At 36.5% G+C, this 25960-nt stretch overlaps 1 protein-coding gene and 1 pseudogene across 1 annotated transcript in view; one reads left to right on the top strand and one right to left on the bottom strand.

The window, feature by feature from the left end:
- SBF2 (SET binding factor 2) overlaps positions 1-25960 on the top strand; it is a 452940-nt gene that overhangs the window by 283720 nt on the left and 143260 nt on the right.
- LOC103656437 lies at positions 4928-6152 on the bottom strand (annotated as a pseudogene).

Raw genomic sequence — 25960 nt, 5'->3', positions numbered from 1 at the left:
ACAAGTCACAAATAGTGCTGATCTTAAAAGAAAAGATTGATAAATTTGACTACATTAAAATTAAGAATATATTCTATGACCCAGTGATTTCACTCTTAGATGAGCTCTTACCCATATACCAAGAGACATGAACAAAAATGTTCATAGGAGCATTGTTTGAAATAGCAGAAAACAAAACAACTAATATGCCAACCAGCAGTAGAATGGATAAATAAATTGTGGTATCTTTTCACATTAGAATATTTTTTAGTAGAGAAAATGAATTGTACCTACAAGGAACAGTGTAGATAAATCTTAAAGAAGATAGTTTTGCACAAAAATAGAAGGACAATCCAATTACAGTATGGTTGTATTAGTATAAAATTTAAAGCATGTAATATATTATTTAGAAATATGTAATTTAGGGATGCAACATATATGGTAAAACTATAAAGAAAAGCAAGGCAATGTATACATAAATTATCACATTGTACACTACAATTTTATTTTTCAATTATACCTCAATGAAACTAGGAAAAAGGGAAATCAAAGGAATAATAAAGAACATATTGAAGAAAATTACCTCGGACGGACAGAGAGAGGAAGGGCAGGTGAACATAGAGATCTTCAATAGTAGTGATAATACTCTATTTCTTAAACTAGATATATGAGTATTCATTGTGTCATTGTTCTTTATAGCCTTGTAACTTACAAACTGTCGGGTCTCAGGGTACTGCTATTAGATGTTTTTTGCAGGTCATATTTTTCTCTTCAAACTCATTTCAAATGATATCTTTCTCTAAAATTCTAACTTAAAATCTAGCATCAAAAATGCAATCTTGTAACAAGTACTTTGTAGTTTGTTTAAGCAAATTGACAAGATAGGAGATGATTCATCTTTACTGGAAGACATTCTTATTTTAAAGTATAATATACTAGCTACAATAGTTCATAATAATAGCAACAACTAAAAGCAACCTAAATGTTTGCCATTTGGATATTGATTAATTTAATTATGTGCAACTATTTGGAATACTGCTCAGCTACAACATAAAAAGAGGTAGATCTATAATATGTGGCCATATGGAAAAACTTCTATTATATATCGCGGGGTAGGCAAAAGGGAAGTTACATAAAGTAGATATCATATGATTCTATTTTTGACCTAAAATTACACATGTGTATTATAACATACTAAAAATTCAGAAGGATATTTGCAGTAAATCCTACACGATGGTTACTTATGGTATGTGGGTTAGGCACGCGCACACACACACATGCATAGTTAAATTATATAAAACATAAGCATATATTTTATAAATTAAAAAAAGATTCTCCTTTTTGTAGGAGGGAAATCATTGAGCACCTTTATGAGAAGAATAAAACATAATAAATTTGACCTAAATAAAGCCATGTCTTTTGTTACTTTGCTGCCTTTACTTTGCTGCTGTAATTATGGAGAACAAACAAATTTGATTAACAGATGAAGGTCTCTAGAACCCCTAAAGTTAGGTAATTTCTTGATACTCTATGATTGCTGGCTTTATTCCAGCACATGCTGTTGTTTAACATTATATAGAGGCTCTTCTCAGTTATAAATGGGCTCACATGTGATATTTTTATTTTAATGGGTTATTTATTACTGACTTGGGATTTGTTAGTATTTATATTCTTGTTGCAACAATGTTACTTGTGGGGATTTAACGTGACATTCTGAACATTTTTTACAAAAGTGTAGAGTTTCAAGGCAGAGAGGCCAAACATCTGTGTTAGTATTTTAAGAAAGAAACCTAACTAAATGAACTAATTTTTAGCTAGCGATTCAAAAACTTTAGTAATTTTTGCTTTTCGTGATTTTGAAGTTATTCTGTCCTTCCATGTCCTCAAGGGAAAATTAAGTGGAACATGAGTACTGTAAGGGACTGTTTTATTTATTAGTTTTTTTCAATGCCAAGGAAATTTTTTAAAGGACTGGTTTATAGAAGTTATAGATTATTCCTATGTATCATCTCATTTCAAATAATTTATCATATTTTGGGTATTTTTATAGCTGAGATTACTATAAATCTCTCCAAAAATATCATGGTCTTAACTCTTTTTATTTTTAGCAGAGACATGATGTCAAGATCATAGCTAATATTTTTTAAAGATTTTCATTTATTTTTTTGTCAGAAAGAGAGAGTGCACAGCAGGGGGAGCGGCAGGCAGAGGGAGAAGCAGGCTCCCCCATGAGCAAGGAGCCCGAATCGGGACTCGATTCCAGGACCCTGGGCTCATGACCTGAGCTGAAGGCAGACGTTTAACCCACTGAGCTACCCAGGTGCCCCATAGCTAACATTTTTTAACAATAAATTATAATTTAACAACCCAGTGAAGTCATCCATTTTCAGAATCGTGAACAACTGCATGCTAGAGGAACCCTCTCACTAATATAGTAGAAATAGATCTTAGAAAAACTGTTAAAAAAAAATTAAAAAAAGAAAAATACCCACGTGATTTTGGTACATTGTTTTTTCTAAGAAGAAAAGGAAATTTCCAATAAGTACTTCTTCTATTTTCAGGAAAAGGACAAATAGGGAAAACCAAATTCTGAGCAGCTAGCAGTTGGGGAAACCAAGTTTGTGAGCACAGTTAAGGATTCGCCTCTATACGGAGAGCTTTCTGAATCTGAGAGTTTTGCATTAGGCTGGGACATTAAAAGAGGAATAAAGTAATCCCTATTCAATAGTAATATGCCCCTCACCCTTGCCTCCAAAAGAATCAAGTGTAAATCCTTTCTGGAGGAATGCAGCCCCAATTTAGGCAGTCAGGATTCCCACAGATTAAATTCAATAAAATATGAACTCACTATTTAAAAATGACCAAGGAAGTGAGCCGGTATGAATTAATGTCAACAGAAACAACCAGCAACAGATTTGCACTCTCAAAGACTATATTTTGGAATTATCCAATGTGAATATATAATTAAAATATTTAAATAAGTGAAAGATTGAGTATAAAACAAGCCCATAGCCAGAAACTAACAAAAATGGCCAGCTGAGTTTATATAATCACTTAAAATAAAAATTCAGGGGTTGTGGAAAACTCAATATTGTTAAGATGCCTGTTCTCAGCAAATTGATCTATAGGTTGGTTGCAACCCTAACCAAAACTGCAACAGACTTTTCTATAGAGCTTGACAGGTGGACTGCGATTTATATGGAAATGCAGAGGACTAAAATGGCCAAAAAATCTTGAAAAAGAACAAAATTTGGATGACTTACACTACCTGATTTCAAGACTTATTATCAACCCACAATAATCAAGACAGTGTGGTACTGACATAAGCATCGGCAAATAAATCAGTGGAAACAGCACCCCACATTTATGGGATTTTTGATAAAAGCACCAAAGTAACCCAATAGAGAAAGGGAAATTTTTTCCACAAATAGTATTGGAATAACTGAATATCCATATGGAAAAAAAATGAATCTCAACCTCTATGTTACATCAAACACAAAGATAACTTTGAGGTGTAGAGTATAGAACTAAACATAAAATATGAAACCATAAAGCTTTTAGGGGAAAACATGGAACAGTTTCATGCCTTAGGAATGGACAACAGTTTCTTAGATCACAGAAAGTGGTAACCAAAAAAGGAAAAAAAATGATCATTATACTTTATCAAAATTAAAACTTATGCTCATCAAAAGACCCCATTATGAAAATGAACAGGCAAAACTGGGAAAAAATATTCCCAAAATATATATGTGGCAAAGAACTGGTATCATGTTTATATAAAGAACTCCTACAACTTAAGAAGCTGAACAAACCAATTTTTAAAAATGGAAAATTTAAACAGATACTTCACAAAAGGATATGTGAATGGTCAATAAGCACATGGAGAAGGTCTCAATATCATTAGTCATCAGAGAAATGCAAATTAAAATCACTGTGAGATACTATATAATGCACCCAAATGCCAAATGTTGGCAATGTTGTAAGGTAACTGGAAGTCTCATACTTTATTGTTGAGAATGCAAACTGGTTCAGTCACTTCAGAAAAAGAGTCTGAGAGATTCTTATAAAACTAAGCATATACCTATCCTGTGATCCAAGAATTTCATAATAATTGATGTCTGCTATTTACTTTGAAATGCACTAAAAATAATATGGATTAATGGATAGATAGATGGATAGATAAATAATAAAGCAAGCCTAGTAAGCTGTTCATGATATAAGGGGAAATGTACAGGTGTTCAGTGTAAAATTCTTTCAACTTTGATATATGTTTAAAATTTATTGGTATTAAATAAGTAAACAAAGATACAGAATTACAAAAAACTCAACGGATAGGCTAAGACATCAATCTAGACACAGTGAAAGAATTATAGTGAACTGGAATACGCATGTGAAGCAATTACACATAGTGAAGCAGAGAGAAACAGGAAGATGGAAAATGGAAGAGAACATACAAGGAGGAGAGAGTGAAGTGGTCTCTGATATAACACTGCTCAAAGTGCTAGTCTGTGACAAGATAAGGGACTTGTGCTACGGTGCAAATCAGTGACTTTGTTCTCATTGAGAAAGTCTTACTATGAAAAAACAAAAAGTATGCTACTAAACATTGGGCTTAGTGTGACTTCAGCTCACAGTGGTCAGTATCTCAGAAAGTGACCAGGGATCCTGCCTAATTAAAGAGGAGAAACTTCAAAGTCTAAGCCTCAGATTTTGTCAAGGCTGAGAATTCCAGACACCAAGAAAATGTTGTCATAAAATTTCATTGGTTGCTTGGGTAGATTCTTATATTGGGCTTCTTAGGCTGAGGACTTAGAATATAGGAAACCACATAGGAGTTTAAAAGTATGAGAAAAAAGGCTTCTATTCTGGAACCCCAAACTTCCACATCAGATTGACTTAATCTAGAATTTTTTTTTTTTTTTTTTGAGGTGGTTGACATCTTTATTACTTAGGAGGTGGAGGGCAGGTCCTCAGGAGCTCTTGGTGGGTGGTTCCACTTCTTCACCATTGTAGGCTTCTGGCTGTGCAGGATGGTGCTGGCTCTGTGAATGGCATCTGTGCGCAGATCTGGGCAGTACTTGTTCTTGCAGATCGCGCGCATGGTGCTGCGAGGGTGGCCCAGGCGTTCTTGTTAACCGTGGCCTGCACATAGGAGGTGGCGGATTTTCGCCAGGATCTCTGTTTCATGACCTTGGCCACGGGCCCACAGTCTTGCAGTGAATCAGCCTGTTGTAGTGGAAGGAGTTGCGCGCCTTCAGGTTGTTGGGCTCGGTGCTGTATGTATGCTTGTTCCTCTTGATCTGGAAGCTGGAACAGTTTCCCATCACCCTACATTGTAGGTGGGTAGACATGGTGGCAGCTCCACTCACTAGCATGGCTGGAGGTGGAAAGAACAATCTAGAAATGTTTAAGGACACTCGTGCACTGTTCATATGTATGAAGTAGCAAATTTGGGGATTTTGTTAAGTGCTGTGGTCTGAATATGTTCTCCCAGATTCATATGCTGGAAACTCAACCCCTAAGGTGATGGTATTAGGAGGTGGGGCTTTGGGGAGGTGATAAGATCATGAAGATGGAGCCCTCATGAATGAGATTAATACCCTTATAAAAGAGAGTCAACAGAGCTCCCTTTGTCCCTTCCACCATGTAAGAATATACAAAGTGTACAACCCGGAAGAGGGCCCTCAGCTGACCATGCTGGCATCCTGACATTGAACTTCCAGCCTTCTGAACATGAGAGCTAAATTTCCATTGTATAAACCACTCAGTCTATGGTGTTTTGTCACAGCAGCCCAGAACAGACTAACACATTAAGAGTATATTAATCAGTAGAATACATCTTAGTTAATCAGGGTAAATTTTTTTACTTCTTTCCTCTCTTTTCTTCCTCCATTTCCTGATTTCTACTGTATACTAGTCTCTATACTAGATATGGAGGTATACTTCATACTGAAGTGATTAAGATCCTGGTTCTTAAGGAGTTCACAATCCAGAAGGAAAATCTCACAGGTAAATATATAATACAGTGGGATATGCGCTGATAGAGATTTGTGTAAAACTCTGAACACTATTATGGGATTACTGGATTTTGAGTGGGAAGGACAGGGTCACAGAAGGCATTTGTCAGACAAGAATTGAAAGGGAGAGTATTCCGGATAGAGGAAGTTGTTAGCAGGAAAAAAATATATAGAAAGGGCCTGTGTTTTTGAAAATTGAAAAATATTTCTGTGTTGCCAAATATAGGGTAGAAAGTTGGTGGGAAATGAGAGAAGTAGGTAGAGTAACTTCTGGTTAAATTGAACAGATTGAATGTGGACGTGTAACCTCAGCTACCACTCAAAACCCCAGTAAAACAAAAGTAAAGGATTTTTTTTTAATGTAGAAACCCACAGGCAAAGTAGGAGAGGAGACAAGAGCAATGACATTTTGGATACTGGAAAGCTGATGGTGAATGACTTTATTTAGCAGACTCAGACCACCTTTTCCTAACTGATGGTTGTAAAAGCCTTGAAGCAGCCCAATTTGCAGAACTGCAAAAGGCTCAGGGATTGGGGACATCAAGTAACCTCTGAAAACAGGAGGTTTAGGTGGGGCTAAAACATTAAAAAGAAGATTGGCTGAAAGTCCCCTTAAGATGCAGTGGATTGCCCTCCTAGATCGTTTTTCAATTCTGTGTAAACAGCCACCTGCCCCTCCTTTACCCTGGTAGGTTAGAGGTTGGTTTGTTTGTATATTTATTTTTAAGAAAGAGGACATCACTACCGTGGGAGACACTAGGTCTGGCTGAGGGAAATTCTGGTTTTCTGCAAACAAGGGAGTTAAGTGAATGCCAAATATTGAAAATACCAGTAGACTTTCCGGCTTCAACTCCCAGAACTCTGGCAACTTGTTCTCAAGTCAGGAAATTGGAAAACAGTTCTTTGAGAAATGTGAACAGCCAGAGAGAAAAAGATTTTACTGAAGATACTGAGATTAGGAATTTCTCAACCAAACAGCTCAACCAGATCATGCTGAAATGGAGCTTGCAGTCAACAAGCTTCACCGTGTACACATTCTTTTTATTTTCTCATTCTTTGCTTTACTTTGTGCAGAGTATGACCTATGCAGAAGGGCCCCTAAAACAAAGTCGGTTCCTACCATTGTTCCCCAACTCTGCTTTCATTACCCACTCTCCCTTGTGAGAGAACTCTCTAGTCATCATCCGCAATTGTCCTGTCCTCCTCCTTGGGTACGGGTATCACTCTGATGGCCTCAGACAACCTCCGCTTTCTTTTGGCTCTGAAACTGGGCTAGCCACAATCACTACTACCTCTGGAAACAGGCCCAAAGAAATTAAATAGTTTTCCCAAATCACAGAGCTCATAAATCAAAGAGGTGAGTTGAGTTCTGAATCTACTTTTTGTTTTTTGGGGGGTTTTTTTTGTTTGTTTTTATTCACTGTGAGCTATTAGCTCACTGATGCTGTGTTCTTCGAAACACAATAGGTGGCAATTAGGTGCTCTATAGCTTAATTTAAATTTAGATCAGAAGGCTGTATTCTGGAAACTTGTGGATCTTTTTTTTTTTTTCTTTTTCATTTTTTAAAATAACCGTTACTACTGAAAAACTCAACCCTAACTGAATTAAAACAGACTTTGTTTGTATTGTTCATTATTGTACACCCAACATCCAGAATGGCACCTGGTGCACAGAAAGTATTCAGATATGTTTGAATGTATAAATGATTATATAATTTTTTCCAAGTATAATTTTTTAAAAAAGATAATTACAAAAGATGGAAAAGACGCTAAGAAAGGCCAATTACTTCTTTAATAGATGAGTTTTTTGACATAATAATTCACATCGATTTTAAATACTATCACATAAAGCATGGTGAAGAAAAGGAATTTTGCTTCATAATTAGAAAGCGCACAATAAAACTTGCCAAGAAAAATAAAAACAAAAAAAGCCAATTTGAAAATTAGCACAGCCCATACCAAAGTAATATAAAATGAAGCCAGGAGTCTTCAAAAAGAAACAAATTTTTCTTCCCGGTATCTTCTCACTCTTTTACGGTTTCTGAGATTGGTGAGGGTTCAAGGCTTGAGATTCAAGGGTTGCTGAGTTGTTCTGATTTAACACCTTCGATATCTATTTTTTCACCACTACTGTCCATGGATTTGGAAGCAGTAATTACTGAAATAAGATTCCACTTTTCTAAGTTACTTATTAAGGAAGTAATTTCGTTGTTTACAATTTTAAGTTTCAGATTTAGGAGGGAATTCATTAAAAAGTTAATTATTCTTACAGCTGTAAGGTTTAGGCCAAATCTTCAGCTACCACTACTCAACTAAGATCATTGATCAGAACTTATTGATAAATATAATGGAAACTTTTCAATTCCTACCTTATTTGACACTTGGTAGCATTTCATGATGCTCTTTACAAAATGTCCCTCCCTTATCTTTGAGGGTAGTATTTCCCCTGGTTTTCTACTTCTTTTGAGTTTCTTTTCGGTCATTTTGATATGGCTTCTCTTCCCTCAGCCTCGTAAATGGTGATGTTCATTTGCATCTTTAGATCCGTTTTTAGATTATCTGCCAGTCCACGACTCTCGCAGGCAATCTTACTCACCCCCATTAATGTCTTTTACTTACTCTCTCCAAATTTGTGTCTCAAGCCCAAATCTACCTCTTACGTTTCAGAGCTGAATATCCTGCCAGTTTTTGGCCATCTGTGCTTGGATGTCCCAAAGCTATTTAGATATTATGTTCCAAACTGAAATAATAATCTTTTACCCCCCAGCTACTACCCACAAACTCTTCCTGTTGAGTTTCCTACTTTAACAAATGGCGCCAATAACCCTAAAACATGGAATTAGACTTGCTCTTAGGTTTATCCTCCTATCTGATCAGCCACTGAGTCCTGTGTATTCTACTTTCTAAATATCTCTCAATTCCATCCACTTTTCTCTCTACTTAAATTCCAATATCCTGATTTAAGTCACCAACATTTCTTACCTGTTACTGCACTGACTTAACTGGTCTCCCTACATCCATCCTGACCCATCCCCCTGCCATATCGATTTCCTTTCTTTGCCAAAGTGATATTTCTATAATTTGACTTGTATCTTGTCACTTACCAACTTAAAGTCCTTCCCCTTTGCGTTCAGAGCAAATTCTAGTCATGCCTTGGCCTTGACAGCTCCATCTCTCACTGCTGTCCGTCTTCTGGCCTTCGCACATCTTACTGCCTTCGTTTGGGACACTCTTTCTTTCTGATCCCCAGCCCCTCATTCATCCCTTTCATCTAGCTAACTCCTACTCATCCTTTCATCTCAGTTTAGACATCACTTCCTCCTGAAAGCCTTCCTCAGCCCGTTAATTATGGATTGGTAGCCACTGCTGTGTGCTTCCACTGTGTCTCCTACTGCCCCCGTCCTATCCATCATGACCTGCAGTTGTGCTTATTACAAATAATGAAACTGCCAAAACTTCTCTGTATGTTCCATTATGTCTGGCATGAAGTAATTTCTCAATAAAAATTTGATGAATGAGGGGCGCCTGGGTGGCACAGCGGTTAAGCGTCTGCCTTCGGCTCAGGGCGTGATCCCGGCGTTATGGGATCGAGCCCCACATCAGGCTCTTCCGCTGTGAGCCTGCTTCTTCCTCTCCCGCTCCCCCTGCTTGTGTTCCCTCTCTCGCTGGCTGTCTCTATCTCTGTCGAATAAATAAATAAAATCTTTAAAAAAAAAAATTTGATGAACGAGTAAACAAATAAATGAGTGTAATATAAGTAGCTACTTACTTCAGCTAATTTGAGTTTCCGTTTTACACCATTTCCATCCCTACAAAGGTTTGTAGCTTTTACCCTTTCTTGGCTATACAGTAGGTTTCCCCTTATCCACAGTTTCACTTTCCCCAGTTTCAGTTACAAGTGGTAAGCCACATTTAGAAGCCATTGATCTTCCTTCTGGTTTTTCAACAGGTCAGTAGGTCAATAGCAGCCTAACACTGTGTTACAATACCTATGTCATTCACCTCAATTCATCTCATCACATAGGCATTTTATCATCTCACATCATCACCAGAAAAAGAGGGAGTACAGTATAATATTTTGAGAGAGAAAGAGAGAGACATTAACATAATTGTTATTACCGTATGTTGTTATAAGTCTATTATATTATTGTTAAGCTCTTACTGGCCTAACTTATAAACTATCATAGGTATGTATGTATAGGAAAAAACAGTATATGTAGGGGTTGCTACTATCCAGTTTCAGGCACTCACTGGGGACCTTGGAACACATCCCCTGTGGATAAGTGGGGGGGAGGTGACTACTGGTAATATAATCCCCAACCAAAGCCAGCCTCTGATCACTTTTATGTCTCATGCACAGGAATATCTTGGTAAGAGAACATAGACGGATGGTTTAATATTTCATGACCTCTGCTCAAAAGTAAAACTTAAAGTCCACATGCAGGTAGACAGTACTGTCATTGATATATTTAAAGCTCGAGTGTTCATATCTAGTTCATTAGAAACATCAGGGATGAAGATTAAGATCTGTATTTTTTTAAAGTTCCACAGATAAATTTGATAGGTAGCCGGAGTTGAATAATTAATGTCCTGTCATTTAGTGTAGTCATTTCTAAAACTTTTCTTAAGTATTTTAAATGTGCATTTCTGGGCCCCATCATCAGAGATTCTGATCTGGTAAGTCTGAGATGGGGTAGATTAGAGCTAACATGTAAAACTTAATGGTGAAATGGATTGATTTATAAATATATATTCCCCATTGATAGAGTATTGCATCAAATACTTTAGTCTTTTTCAGGAAAGCTGACAAAGCATTCCTACATTGTCAGGGAGATTGGACTAGATGCCCCCAAGATTCCTCTTACCTCTGAGTTCCATGATCTCAGGATCCTTTATTATTATTATTATTATTGCTTACTAGGAACAATCCTGGCCCTCCTCAGTTCGTAACACATTAACCATCTTTGGTCCATGCAAGATCGCTTTCTTGTTTTATTTACTTGTTTCTTTATTTTTATCACCATTATACTCCCAATCTCTCCCAGTCATTTTAATGTGTTTAACATATTATTTTTATGCAGATGTTCTTGAAAAATGTATATTATGCACATGTATTTTTAATGTATGTAAATGGTGTGTTATATATTTCATCCTGTTCTTTTGCCAGTCAGCATTGTTTTTTTAATATCATTTTATTAGGCTATTTTTGGCAGTAAAACTGCCAAAACCAAATAAATACAATAAAAGGGAAGACAAAGTTAGTCCCATTTTTCATATCAATGTAAATGCAGAAGTCTTAGAAAAAATTGGCTAATTGATTCCAGTAGTGCACTAAAAAAATAAAACATCACGATATAGTGGAGTGATCCCAGGATTCTTTTCGTGTAATTTACCCCATTACTAGATTAAAGGAGAAGAATTATGATTATCTTAATCAGTACAGAGCAGCCATTTGATAAATCCAATGTGTGTTTGTTTAAAAGTTCTTAGGTAAGTGTTACTGGAGGAAAGCTTTCATTTGGTAAAACCTACATAACTAAGCCTTATAGTTAATGAGGAAACTTCGTGTATGTTCTCTAATGATGGTGGTGATATTGAATATCTTTTCACGTGCTTATTGGCCATTCGTATATCTTCTTTGAAAAAGTGTCTCTTTAAGTCCTTTGGCCATTTTTAAATCAGTGTAGTTGGAATTTTTGAGGAACTTGATAATACCCTAAATTTATTTGAAAGAACATGAAGAGCAAAGAGGGAACTTTCCCTATCAGATATCAGTATGTACTTTGAAATCATCATAATAAAGCTAGCGTTGTATTAGAACACAAGTAGACTAATAAACCAGTAAATAGAGTACGTAGAGACATATTGGGGTTTATGGGAACTTAATAGGTTCACAAATCAGTGGAGAAAGGAGAACTTATTAATAAATGGTGTTAGGAGAAGTGGATCACGACGTGAAGAGAAATAAAGCATTCCTAGGTAGTGACACTCATAAAGGAGTTCTTCAGATAGATTAAACATCTTTATGTAATGACAGAACTCCAAAGTTAATAGAAATGAAGATGAATATCTTTGTGACCTAAGGGCAGGGAAGAAATTCTTAAAATTTAAAACATAGATGCAATAATACAAAGTAAACATAAATACTAGCAATAGAAAACCAGATGGATTTCTTAAGTTATTAAAACTTTTTTTAAAAATAATTATTTATTTATTTTAGAGAAAGCATGTGTGCATGAGTTGGAGGAGGGATAGAGGGAGAGAATCTCAAGGAGACTCCATGCTGAGTGTGGAGCTCAATCCACGACCCATGAGGTCATGACCTGAGCCAAAATCACAAGTTAGATGCTTAACTAACTGAGCCACCCAGGTGCCTCTAAAACCTTTTAATCACTGAAGGACAGCATGAATGAAGTTAATATACAGGTGTTAATTAATAGACTGGAAATCTTACTTGTTTTATTATCTAAAATCAACAAGGAAATGATATCTGGAATACACAAAAATTTCTCTAAATCACCAAGAGTTAAACAGCAACCCCAATGAAAATTGAAAAAAGTGGGGCACCTGGGTGGCTCAGTTGTTTGGGTGTCTGCCTTCAGCTCAGGTCGTAATCCTGGGGTCCTCTGATCAAACCCTGCATTGGGCTCCCCACTAAGCTTCTCCCTCTCCATCTGCCCTTTCTGGCTCCTCGTGCTTTCTCTCCTGTGCACTTTGTGTCTCTCTCTCTCAAATAAGATCTTAAAGAAAGAAAAAAAGAAAGAAAGAAAATTAAAAAAAAAAAAAAACATGAACAGTCTCTTTATAAAAGAACTTGAAAAGCTATGAGGATATGTAAATTTAAACAATAACTTTGTATTCTTAAGACTGGCAAAAATTAGAAAGTAGAATGTAGGAATCCTCATTCCTCATGCATTGCTAATGAAGAACAGAGGTAGGTATAGTTATTTTGGAGCAATCAGGTGGTCCGTAGCCAAAAGGAGACTATGTATATACCCTCTAACACAGCAATAGTCCTGGATGGATGATTGATGGAGAGAGGGAAGGGGAGATGGATATTAAAGGAATTATAAGTAATTCTTTGTGATAAAGTACAGTGTTTAGATTTGCCCTTGCCTAATATGTGGATTAAAATATAGAATTTATTATACATCTGTAATTAATTGATGCCTGTAGATTATTTAGTCCATATGTTTACCTGTTTTTGAAGGGGGGAGAGTAAGGACAAATTGGAGCCTCTGCTAATCTGTCACTGTCTTTAAACCTTCAATTTTGATGATGCAATTGACTTGCAGAAAAAGTTCATCCCATTTACTATAGAACTGCACATGCACTAGCTCAGAATGCAAAGAAGCTGAAAGGAAATTCAGCAAGAGATGGGAGGAGCTGCAAACCTGACCGACAAGATAAACCAGAAGATTGGTGACACTACACTGACCTCTAAACATAAACACGGGTGCTGTTCCACTTCCTCCTTTCAAGCCGCTGGCAACTCTAACTCAGAACCATCTAGAGAAGGGAATTCTAGAAAACATAGTTCCAGTTTAGTTAAATTGACATAATGCAAGTCACTACTCTCTTCTTCCCAATCAGTACCCAGATTTTTTAATTAATATTTTATTTATTTATTTGACAGAGAGAGAGAGGCAGCCAGCGAGAGAGGGAACACTAGCAGGGGGAGTGGGAGAGGGAGAAGCAGGCTCACAGAGGAGCAGGGAGTCGAATGCGGGGCTCGATCCCAGGACACTGGGATCATGACCTGAGCCAAAGGCAGATGCTTACCGACCGCGCCAGCCAGGCGCCCCACCAGTCAGTACCCTAATTAGTACCCTAATTAGTCAATACCCTAATTTAACGTGAGACCCTTTGAGGCTGTGAAACTCGTCATGTAATAATTCACCTACAGAATTAGACTTTGTTATGATATTTACTGCAGCTACAGGATCTTACTTATTTTTAAGAACAATCAGAGAAGCTGTCTGGTCCCTTACCTGACATTGTGATAGAAATTTAACACCCTGAGCTTATTACAATCTTTCTCCAAATTCTGTAGTACATTTTGAAGCAATGGACTAGCCTCATTGTTGCCTCGTTGTTCCTCTTATATGAATTAAAATGTTTGTGGCAACAATTACATGGTTATCTATAGGAACTTGATTATAGTTGTCTGTTGGTAATAATTTAATTGGTTTGCCACTGGATGCCATGGACTACCAGTTTCTCATTAACGATTGGCAAAACACTAGTAATGCTTTTTGTTTGTAGTAACTGTTTTTATCAATACATTTGTTTTAGAACAGTTTTAGTTTCACAGCAAAATTGAGCATAGAGATTTCTCATATACCCTTTGCCCCACACATACATACATAGCTTTCCCCATTAGCAACATTGCCCACCTGAGTGGTACATTTGTTACAATTAAATAACCTATATTGACACATCATAATCATCTGAAGTCCATAGTTTACAGTGTTTCACTCTTGCTGTTGTACATTTTTTGGGTTTAGACAAATGTATAATGAGATATATCCATTACTGTGGTATTATATGGAGTATTTTTACTGCACTAAAAATCCTCTGTGATCTGCTTATCCATTCCCCATTCCAATTATTAATGCTTTTGAATCTCATCAGATCTAAAAACGAATTCCAGATTTCCATCCTTGAGTTGTTTTACTTCTGAAACAATTATTGGTACAGATCAGGAAAATCCTTAAGTAGCATGCTATTTCATTTTCTGCAGGTTTGTTGTACTACACTTCTCTCAGTTACATCTGTCTAAATGTGGAGAAAAGACCAACAGTAATTTCCAATATTCTGGGCAATAAAATCATTGCTTTTACAAATGGAATTTAAAATACTGGCTTAGCTAGTTATATCAGATTGCATTGAGTGTTTACTATAGTATCTAAAGGATATTTAATGGAGATTTAACAGACTGCTGACAGTCATGGATTTGATGTTCTTTGTATTGACCATTTGAGAACAATTTATGATAAATAGTAATTTGCATTTTTGGTGAGGCAGAAGTTTGAGCTGTGCATGTAATGCTATTATGTGCTAGTCAAACACTAGCTAGCCTGTAAATCTTGCTAATCATGGTTCATTCTGCATCTCGACCTTGTTTTCAAGTAGTCATTGTTTGACTCATGAAATTCTGTTTGTGAAATATATAATATTTATGATATATGTATTATTTAAAGAATAGTAATAAAATAAATACACATGTACCCAACACCCAGTTCAAGAAATAAAAGATTAACACTGAAGTCCTTGGGAGCTCCATCTCAACTTTTCCCGCTCTTCCCCTCCCTTACCTCCACTCTCCTAAATTTGATATTATTCATTCCTTTGCTTTTCTTCATGGTTTTACCCAATATGTGTACTCTTAAAATATAGATCAGTTGAGTTTTGCCTGTTTTGACCTTCATATAATTGCAATCATCCTGTTTTTTCATCGATATTATCGGTATTTGTTGAGCAGCTGCTCATAAAGCTCATCCATCTTGATGTATAAAATTATGGTTTGTTTACATTCGTTGCTGTTTGAGTCCGTGCTACTGTTGAAGGCTGTTGACTCTGGTAATGAACACAGTGTTGCAGTGACCATTCTGTACACTGATGCACTTGTACAGGAATTTCTCTTGAATAAACACATAGGAGTGGAATTGCTGAGTCAAGAGTATCTACAACTTCAGCTTTACTAGATTGTGACAAATTGTTTTCTAAAATATCTTTACAAATTTACACTCTTAACAACAGTGTATGAGAGTTATTGTGACTTTATTAATTTTAAATTCCACCAGTCTGGTAATTGTTAAAGGGTCTATCATTGTAGTTATAATATGCATTTCCTTAATAACTAATAAAATGGAACAGTTTTTCATGTTTATTGGCTTTGCATATTTTCTATGTAAGGAAATGCCTATTTGCTTCTTTTGCCCTTTTTTTCTTTTGCATTATCTTTTTCTCATTGATTTATAGGAGTTCTGAATAGGTTCTGAATGCCAAGCCTTTCACGTTGCAGGTATTGCTTCCTAGTTTGTGGTTTTCTTTTGCTTTTCTTTCTGATAACTTTTGGTGAATATGTTTATTATTTTAATGTAGTCAGTTTCATTAATTGTTTCCTTTATGGTTTGTACTTTTTTATGTCTTGTGCAAGAAAACCTTCCCTACTGTGAGGTCATAATGATATTCTCATATCCTCATAAAAATATTTAATAATTTTACCCTTCATATTTAAGTCCTTAATCTATCTAAAATTGATTTTCTGTGAGCTGGATGAAGTAGAGATCCAGTTTATTTTTTTTTCAAATGTATAGTCAGTTACCTGCAGAACTATTAATGTAATAGTATACCCTTTCTACAGTGATTCGGTATGGCCCCCTTTCCATACATCACATTTCTATAAATATTGGGTCTGTTCAGGATTTCTGCTTTGTAAATCTGTTTGCCTATTTTCACAAAAGAATCTTACAGTCTTTTCTTTAAAAAATTTTTATTTATTTATTTTGAGAGAGAGAGAGAGCGTGAGTGAGAGAGAGCATGAGCAGGGGGAGGGGTAAGGGGAGGAGCAGACTCCCTGCTGAGAAAGGAGCCCTTCTTGGGACTCAGTCCCAGGAGCCCCGATCACGACCTGAGCTGAAGGCAGATGCTTAACTGACTGAGCCACCCAGGCGCCCAAAAGCATCATATTGTCTTAATTCGAGTTTTATAATGAATTTTAATGTCTGTGAGACAAGTCCCTGTGCTTTATCTTCCTAAGGAATTCCTTGCCTATTCTTTGCCCTTTGCTTTTCCATATAATTTTAAGAATCACCTTATTGAATTCCATGAGAAAATCTAGTGGGACTTTGATTAAAATTATGTTGACTCTGTAGGCTAATTTAGGGAGGAACTGACATATTTACAAGTCTTTCTATCCATAAATATAGTATATTTCTTTTTTTATTTTTGTATTATTAATATAGTATATTTCTTATTGTATATGGCCTTTAATGTGTTTTAATAACTTTTTTGCATTTTATTTTTTGTTAAATGCATCTTTTAAAAGTTTTAATTTTAATTCCAGTTAGTTAACATACATTGTAATAATAGTTTCACTTGTACAGTGTAATGATTCACCAGTTCCATACATCACCCAGTGTTCATCACAAGTTCATTCCTTAATCCCTGTCACATATTTAACACATCCCCCCACCCACTTCCCTTCTAGTAACCATCAGTTTGTTCTCCATAATTAAGAGTCTGTTTCTTCATTTGTCTCTCTCTCACTCTCTTTCCCCTGGGCTCGTTTGTTTTGGTTCTTAAATTCCACATAAGGGTGAAATCAGATGGTGTTTGTCTTTCTCTGATTGACTTATTTCTCTTAGCATTATACTTTCTAGCTCCATCCATGTTGTTGTAAATGGCAAGATGTCATTCTTTTTTAATAGCTGAATAATATTCAATTGTATATTTATACCACATCTTCTTTATCCGTTCATCTATGGATGGACACAGGCTGCTTCCGTATCATGGCTATTGTAAATAATGCTTCTGTAAACATAGGGGTGCATGTATCCCTTTGAATTAGTGTTTTTGTATCTTTGGGTAAATACCCAGCGGTGCAGTTGCTGTATCATAGGGTAATTCTATTTTTAACTTTTTGAGGAACCTCCATATTGTTTTCCAGAGTGGCTCTACCAGTTTGCATTCCCACCAACAGTGCACAAGGGTTCCTTTTTCTCCACATCCTGTTCAACACCTGTTCTTTCTTGGGTATTTGATTCTAGCCATTCTTCCAGGCGTGAGGTGATTGTGGTTTTGGTTTGCATTTCCCTGATGGAAAGTGATGATAGACACCTTTTTACATGTCTGTTGGCCAGCTGTATGTCTTCTTTGGAGAAATGTCTGTTCATGTCTTCTGCCCATTTTTTAATTGAATTATTTGGGGGGATGTTGAGTTTAGTAAGTTATTTATCTATTTTGGATGGTAACCCTTTATTGGATGTATCATTTTCAAGTATTTTCTCCCATTCCGTAGTTTGCCTTTCAGTTTTGATTGATTTGTTTTAGTAGTATTTTATTATTTTCTCCATGACAGCCTTTATACGTCTTTTGTTAGATCTATTCCTGGTTGCTCTATCATTTTGTTTTTACTGTTGTTGTTATTGTGAATGGTATCTTTAAAAATTACATATCCTAATTGCTTTTGTCTGATGTGTAGGAATATAGTAAGTTTATTAATGTTGCAGACTTCATTGTATATAATAACTTGCATATTCTTTTTAGTTCTTTATGTTAGCAGTCATATCATCCAGTATCATCCATATCATCTAGTAGTGCCTTTTACCTGGTTTTCCAAACTTTGTTCATTTTATTTCTTTTTCTTATTGTGTAGCAAGGGTTTGTAGTGTAACATTAAAAAGAAGTAATAGTACCTTTTCAAGTTTATTGAGCTTTATATTTGCTAAAGGTTTTTTTTTAACAGCATTTAATATTTTCTTTTATTTTTAATTTATTATTAGTATTATTCTTTTTTAGGAGTGGATCTTATCCTTTATTAATTGAAAAGTAAATAGTTCTCCATAGAAAAGCTTCAGCTCCCAAACAATACAAATGCTGAACAAGGGACATGTATCTCTATACAAATAGAGATGAGCTCTAATAAAGATCTCACATCATTAAAGATGATCTCTAATAGAGATCTTACATTATTATTATTTTTAACATACCATGTTGTACTAGTCTCAGGTGTACAATACAGTGACTCAGCACTTACATACAACACCGGGTGCTCATCAGGTTTTGTTAGATGTCCTATATCAGGTTAAAAAGGCCTCTTCCAAAACAAACAAAATACCTAATTAAAAATCATACAGCATGGAAAAAAAGTCCTCTCCATTTTTGGTTTGTTTAGAGTTTTTATCATTAATATGTGTTGAGTTTCATGAAATGCTTTCTCTGCAAATATCAGTTGTTTTCATGAATTATTGAACTTGATATGTTAGGAATTTTTCACATGATTGTTTCCATCATTTGAGATTAGCCTATTATTTCTCTAATGTTTTTGACTGGTATTGGAGCAAGATTATACTTAGTGTCAGAAAATGAAGTAGAGGGGCACCTAGGTGGCTCAGTCTGTTAAGTATCTGACTTTGGCTCAGGTCATGATCTCAGGGTCATGGGATCGAGCTCTGCCTCAGCTCCCCACTCAGCAGGGAGTCTGCTTCTCTCTCTCCCTCTGCCCCTGCCCTCCCTCGTGCACTCTATCTCTCTCAAAAAAATAAATAAAGTCTTTTTTTAAAAAAAGAAAATAAAGTAGATATTGTTCCTCTGTATCTCCCATCTGAAAGAGTGAAGGTTAGATTGAAATAGCATGTTCCTTAAAAGTTTGTTAGAGCTCAGCAGTACAGCCATCTAAACCTAGTGTTCTCTTTGTAGGAATATTTTAAATTTCCAGTTATAAACTATTCAGATTAGTAATTTTTCCTTGAGTTTATCTGGTAATTTTTTCCTAGAATTTGTTTGTTGTGGATTTCTTCCTTTTTAAAATTGGTTTTGCCAATTTTATTACTCTACAAACCCTTTGCTTTTTAAAAAAATTTTAATTCCAATATAGTTAACATAAGTTGTATTAGTTTCAGGTGTACAACATAGTGATTCAGCAGTTCTATGCATACTCAGTGCTCATCCTGATTAATGTACCCTTAATCTCCATCACCTGTTTCACGCATCCCTCCACTCACCTCCCCTCTGATATGCTTTATTTTAAACAAGTACCCTTAGTTGAAGTTATTATTTTTTTCAACAAGAACATTTTTTACTTGAAGCATGTTCAGAATACATTGTTCTAAAAGATATATATAAAACATTCCATCCAAGAAAAAACAGAATGCACGTTTTCTTCTAGTACACACAGAAGAATCCCCTGGTTAAATCACATAAAAAGGGACATAACAAGTATTACAAATTTAAGAAGATTGAAATCATAACACATATATTTTCCAACCACAATGGTACAAAACTAAAGGTCAACGATAAAGCTGGAAAATCTACAACATAAATATTAAATATTTAATATGTAAATATTAAAGAACACACTACTGCATAAGCAGTGGGCCAAATAAGAAATCAAACAACAAATCAGGATAATCTCAAATGAAGAAGAAAACACCATGTTCTAAAACCTGGGATGCAGCAAAAGCAGATGTTAGAGTGAAATTCATGCTATAAATTCTTGTATTAGGAATAAAAGTAAAAACAGCTTAACATTATACCACAAGGAACTAGAAAAAGAAGAAACTTAGTTGAAGTTTAGTAGAGGAAGGAAAGAACAAGCAAAAATCAGAAATAAGTAAAATAGAGACCAGAACAAACAATAACATAAGCTCGAAAGTCATGACAATTTTTCCAAAAGACTAAACAAAATTGGTAATGCTGTAACTACATTAACTAAGAAAAAAGAGGGAGAGGACTCAAAAACCAAAATGAGAAATGGAAGAGTAAATAATACAACAGATAACCACAGAAATACATAGTGTGATAAAAGATTACTATAAATAACTATATACCAACAAATCAGATAACTTAGGGGAAAAACAGATAATTCCTAAAAATTCACAAGTTACCAAGATTGAATCATAAATCTGGAATCTTCTGGGAAATCTTAGAACAATAACTAGAATGAAAAGTGAATTAGAGGGGCGCCTGGGTGGCATAGCGGTTAAGCATCTGCCTTCGGCTCAGGGCGTGATCCCGGCGTTATGGGATCGAGCCCCACATCAGGCTCCTCTGCTATGAGCCTGCTTCTTCCTCTCCCACTCCCCCTGCTTGTGTTCCCTGTCTCACTGGCTGTCTCTATCTCTGTCGAATAAATAAATAAAATCTTAAAAAAAAAAAAAAAAAGAAAAGTGAATTAGAAATTGAAAATCTCACAGCACAGAAAAGCCCAAGACCACATGGTTTCACTGGGAAATTCTACCAGACGTTTAAAAAAAATAATTAATGACAATCTTTATCAAAATCTTACAAATAATGGAATAGAGGGAATATACTCAAAATCATTCCATCAGGCCAGTACTACCCTGATATCACAGCAAGGTAAAAACAATACAAGAACAGAAAAGTCCAGTTTGTCTGATACGACTGATGCTACTCCAGCCTTCATTTGACATCCATTTGTGTGATAAATGTTTCTCCACCCTCTCAGTTTCAATCTGCAGGTATCTTTAGGTCTAAAATGAGTCTCTTGTAGGCAGGATATAAATGGATCTTGTTTTTTTATTCATTCTGACACCCCGTGTCTTTTGATTGGAGCGTTTAGTCCATTTACATTCAAAGTAATTATTGATAGATATGTATGTATTGTCATTTTATTACTTGTTCTATTGTTTCTGGAGATTTTCTCTGAACCTGTCTTGCCTTTGTCATTTTTGGTCTCTCCTTTGTACTCAAAAAGTCCCCTTTAAAATTTCTTGTAGGTTCGGTTTAGTGGTCATGAACTCCTTCAGTTTTTGTTAGTCTGGGAAACTCTTTTCTTCTATTCTGAATGATAGCTTTTCCAGATAGAGTATTCGTGGCTGCACATTTTTCCTACTCAGCAGTTTGAATATATCATGCCACTGGCTTCTGGCAAGCCAGAAATCTCCAGCTAGCTTTATGGGTTTTCCTACTAGGTCAAGGACTTCTTTTGTCTTGCTGCTCTTAAGATTTTTCCTTTATAACTATATTTTGCAAATTTAATTACAATATGTCTTGGTGTTGGCTTACTTTTGTTGATTTTCATGGGTGTTCTTTGTGCCTCCTGGGTCTGGATGTCTGTTTCCTTCTCCAGAATAGAGAAGTTTTCTGCTATTATTTCTTTATTATTAAAAATAAATTTTCTGTCCCCTTTTCTGTCCCTTTTTCTTCCAAGACTACTATAATACAGATGTTATTACATTTGATGGAATCACTGACTTGCCAGTCTATTCTCATGTTGCATAAGTCTTTCTCTCTTTTGTGCAGCTTTGTTATTTTCTGCTATTTTGTATTCTATGTCACTAATTCAGTCCTCTGCTTCTTTCAGCCTGCTGTTCATTGCATCAGGTGTGTTTCCAATCTCATTTATTGCATTCTTCATCTCTGATTGATTCTTTTTTAACTCTTATTTGTGTTGTATGGGTCTCACTGATGTCTTCTATTCTTCTCTCAAGCCCAGTGAATATTCTTATTATTGTTGCTTTAAATTCTCCATTAGGCATGTTACTTACATCGATTTCACTTAGACCTATGGCCATTGCCTTATCCTTGTTCTTTCATTTGGGATAAATTCCTCCGTCTTCTCATTGTGTTTCAGTCTCTGCCTTTTTCTCTATGTTAGAAAAGCCAGTTATGTCTCCTGCTCCTGAAAGTAATGGCCTTATGAAGAAGAGGTCATGTAGTACCCAGGGCCTAGAGCTTCAGGGAGTGTCTCCAGAGTGTGCTGTGTACACTCTGTTGTGTTCTGGATGCTCTGTCCTTCGGGCCATCATCTGGAGAGGCTCTCCTTGCCTGTTGCGGGCAGTGTGTGGTCCCTGGCCTGAATGTGGCAATTTTAACTAGGTAAGCTCTGGTCTGCTTGTGAAATGAGACCTGACACCACTTCCGTGAGACATGAGTGCCTGGAGAACTCTCTGTTCAGAGACATGGTGTGGGCCAGGGTTTTGTGCTGGTCTTCTGAGGGAGGGTCCTGCCACACAGGGACTGAGGCAAGTTTGACTTAGAAGGGCAGTCCCGCTAGAGCATAGAGGGGTGGAGCTTGGTGTAAGCAAGTTAGGCAGCTGGTATCCCCCCACCCCCAGTTGCTTCCCTCAGGTGGCTCTGTGTTTATGCTCGGGGGCGGTGGAGAAAAATGGCATTGGCCAGCATCCCTGTTCCAGAGAGGTGTCTCTTTGAGCATTGCCTTCCAGGGACACTCTCCAAGAGGAGCAAATAATCCTACTGTATTGCCCCAAACATTCCTCAGATCGGTTTCCGTGCTGTCTTCTCTTGTTTGTCTGCCTTCATTCTAAGAGCAGGCCAGTGCCCTTGGGGCTCTATCTCAGGGGTCTGCTGACCTTTATTTTATTTTTTCTCTTTCCCCCCCCCCACTGGGTGTTTGTATTTATTTATTTTTATTTAAAATCAATTAATTAACATATAGTATATTATTAGTTTCAGAGGTAGAGTTCAGTGATTCATCAGTCTTATATAACACCCACTGCTCGTTAAGAGCACTTTGTCCTTGTGTGTTCCCTTGTGCTCCTCTCTCTGTCTCCCTCTCGCTTCCCCGCAATCACAGCTCCCTCCCCTCCACAGCTCCCTCAATCTGTTTCTCCCCTAAAGCATGTCTCCTCACTTTCTGTTTTCTTCCATGTGGCTTCTTGTCTCTCTTTAGTTGTAGCGTTTCTTCTCTCAGTCTTCAGGTCAATTTCTGGAATATTTAGGATGTGTTGAGGGTTATCCCATTGTGTTTGTGGGACGAGAGGAGGCCAGAGTCCTACTACTCTGATGCCATCTTTGATTGTCGTAAATGTGTTAGTCAAACCCTTTGCTTTTGTATCTTTGTTTTCTGTTTAGTTTCTGGTCTATTTTTATTATTTCCTTTCATCTGCTTTTAAGTTTTATTCTTTCATTTTTAACTTCTCAAGCTACAGATTTAAAATGTTCCCAAACTTCCTGAGTTTACAGAGTTCTTAATATCTCAGCACTTTTTTCCTTGGTGCCTCCTGGGCCAAGAGAAATGCCTAACGGTTTCACTTACTAAGTAGTCAAGACCAACTTAATGTGTACTTATGTTCTCACAACTGAAAATATGCTCTGCATGTTTAGGAAAAAATACACCTAAATTCTAAAAATCAATACTTTTATTTCATTTTTAAATGACTGCAATTGCTTGCTAGTGATATGTGTGCTGCTAAGTACTGAACAGTTGTTCAAACCATGGTTTGCACCACCTACATTTCATTTTCCACCTTGCTTTTTTTTTTCATATTTTTTTATTATTATATTATGTTAGTCACCATACAGTACATCCCTGGTTTTTGATGTAAAGTTCGATGATTCATCAGTTGCGTATAACACCCAGTGCACCATGCAATACGTGCCCTCCTTACTACCCATCACCAGTCTATCCCATTCCCCCACCCCCCCTCCCCTCTGAAGCCCTCAGTTTGTTTCTCATAGTCCATAGTCTCTCATGCTCCATTCCCCCTTCTGATTAACCCCCCTTTCTTCATCCGTTTCTTCTCCTACCGATCTTCCTAGTTCCTATGTTCCATAGATGAGAGAAACCATATGATAATTGTCTTTCTCTGCTTGACTTATTTCACTTAGCATTATCTCCTCCAGTGCCGTCCATGTTGCAGCAAATGTTGAGAACTCATTCTTTCTGATAGCTGAGAAAGATTCCATTGTATATATGGACCACAACTTCTTAATCCAGTCATCTGTTGAAGGGCATCTCGGCTCCTTCCACGATTTAGCTATTGTGGACATTGCTGCTATGAACATTGGGGTGCATATGGCCCTTCTCTTCACTACGTCTGTATCTTTGGGGTAAACACCCAGTAGTGCAATGGCTGGATCATAGGGTAGCTCAATTTTTAACTTTTTAAGGGACCTCCACACTGTTTTCCAGAGTGGCTGTACCAACTTGCATTCCCACCAACAATGTAGGAGGGATCCCCTTTCTTCACATCCTCTCCAACAATTGTTGTTTCTTGTATTGTCAATTTTTGCCATTCTAACAGACATAAGGTGGTATCTTAGTGTGGTTTTGATTTGAATTTCCCTGATGGCTAATGATTTTGAACATTTTTTCATGTGTCTGTTAGCCATTTGTATGTCTTCATTAGAAAAGTGGCTGTTCATATCTTCTGCCCATTTTTTGATTTGTTTATTTGTTTCTCGTGTATTGAGTTTGAGAAGTTCTTTATAGATCTTGGATACCAGTCTTTTATCTGTAGCATCATTTGCAAATATATTCTCCCTTCCGTGGGCTGCCTCTTACTTTTTTTGACTGTTTCCTTGGCTGTGCAGAAGCTTTTTATCTTGATGAAGTCCCACAAGTTCATTTTATCTTTGTTTCTCTTGCCTTTGGAAATGTGTCATGAAAAAGGTTGCTTTGGCCGATGTCGTAGAGGTTGCTACCTATGTTCTCCTCTAGGATTTTGATGGATTCCTGTCTCACATCGATGTCTTTCATCCATTTGGAGTTTATTTTTGTGTATGGTGTGAGATAGTGGTCAAGTTTCATTCTTTTGCACGTAGCTGTCCAATTTTCCCAGCACCATTTATTGAAGAGACTGTCTTTTTTCCACTGGATGTTTTTTCCTGCTTTGTCAAAGATTAGTTGCCCAAAGAGCCGAGGGTCCATTTCTGGGTTCTCTATTCTGTTCCATTGGTCTATGTGTCTCTTTTTGTGCCAGTGCCATGCTGTCTTTGTGATCACAGCTTTGTAGTACAGCTTGAAATCTGGCATTGTGATGCCCCCAGCTTTGTTTTTCCTTTTCAACAGTTCTTTGGCAATTCAGGGCCTTTTCTGGTTCCATACAAATTTAAGGGCTATTTGTTCCAGTTCTTTGAAAAATGTCATTGGTATTTTGATCGGGATAGCATTGAAAGTGTAGATTGCTCTGGGTAGCATGGACATTTTAACTATGTTAATTCTTCCGATCCATGAGCATGGAATATTTTTCCATCTTTTTGTGTCTTCTTCAATGTCTTTCAAGAGTGATTTGTAGTTTCTAGAATATAGATCCTTTACGTCTCTGGTTAAGTTAATTCCAAGGTAACTATGGTTTTTGGTGCAATTGTAAATGGGATGGATTCCCTAATTTCTCTTTCTTCAGTCTCATTGTTCCTGTATAGAAATGCAACTGACTTCTGAGCATTGATTTTGTATCCCGCCACATTACTGAATTGCTCTATAACTTCTAATAGTTTGGGAGTGGCTTCTTTTGGGTTTTCCATATAGAGTT

The sequence above is a fragment of the Ursus maritimus genome, unplaced genomic scaffold (genome assembly GCF_017311325.1).
Source record: "Ursus maritimus isolate PB19 unplaced genomic scaffold, ASM1731132v1 scaffold_16, whole genome shotgun sequence".
NCBI lineage: Eukaryota > Metazoa > Chordata > Mammalia > Carnivora > Ursidae > Ursus > Ursus maritimus.
This window is presented reverse-complemented; position numbering and strand designations above follow the sequence as displayed.